The sequence below is a fragment of the Nannospalax galili genome, unplaced genomic scaffold, assembly GCF_000622305.1.
Source record: "Nannospalax galili isolate Female #2095 unplaced genomic scaffold, S.galili_v1.0 scaffold627, whole genome shotgun sequence".
Classification (NCBI taxonomy): domain Eukaryota; kingdom Metazoa; phylum Chordata; class Mammalia; order Rodentia; family Spalacidae; genus Nannospalax; species Nannospalax galili.
This window is the reverse complement of record NW_008355786.1, coordinates 1292060-1292633: the sequence shown is the minus strand read 5'-3', so window position 1 is coordinate 1292633 and position 574 is coordinate 1292060. Positions and strand designations below refer to the sequence as shown.

Below are 574 nucleotides of genomic sequence, written 5' to 3'. Positions count from 1 at the left end.
TCCCTCCTCCCTACCCCTCTGACTCTGCTTTTGATCCTTCCATAGCTGATAACCTGCCCCCTATCAGAACCCAGCCCCAAAAAACCCCTGCTCCTGAGCCCGAGGCACAACCAAGTCCTCCCCCTACCCTCCCATCACTATACCCTCCCTTGCCTTCCAGTCCAGGAGCCAGCCCAACTCCCCTCCCTTCTCTGCCTCAAACTCCCTCTCTGCAATCTTCCCCCTCCCTTCCTCAGCATTCTGAGTCTGACACTCACTCTCTTAATTCCCTTTAATCAAGGAAATCCAAAATCTTGAACACCTCATTCTGACTTCTACCTCAAATTCCCCATTTACCTCTCTTGTATCTGCTTCTACTTCAATTCCAGATCCTGCCTCAGACACCCCTGCCCCTACATCCTCTCATGGACAGGACACCCTTCCCATCTCTCCCACTTCAGCTTCCTCCCAGGACTCCCCTTCTCCTTCTCTTCTGCCTCCTCCCAAACCCTCTCCTCTGTCAACCCATACGCATTCCCACACCCAGTCTCAGCCCCCTTCCCATGGCATTTTTCCCCTCAGGGAGGTGGCAGGC

General features: G+C 54.2%; 1 pseudogene; it reads left to right on the top strand.

Moving 5' to 3' along the window:
* Nucleotides 1–574, top strand: part of LOC103750353 — a 6778-nt pseudogene that overhangs the window by 2783 nt on the left and 3421 nt on the right.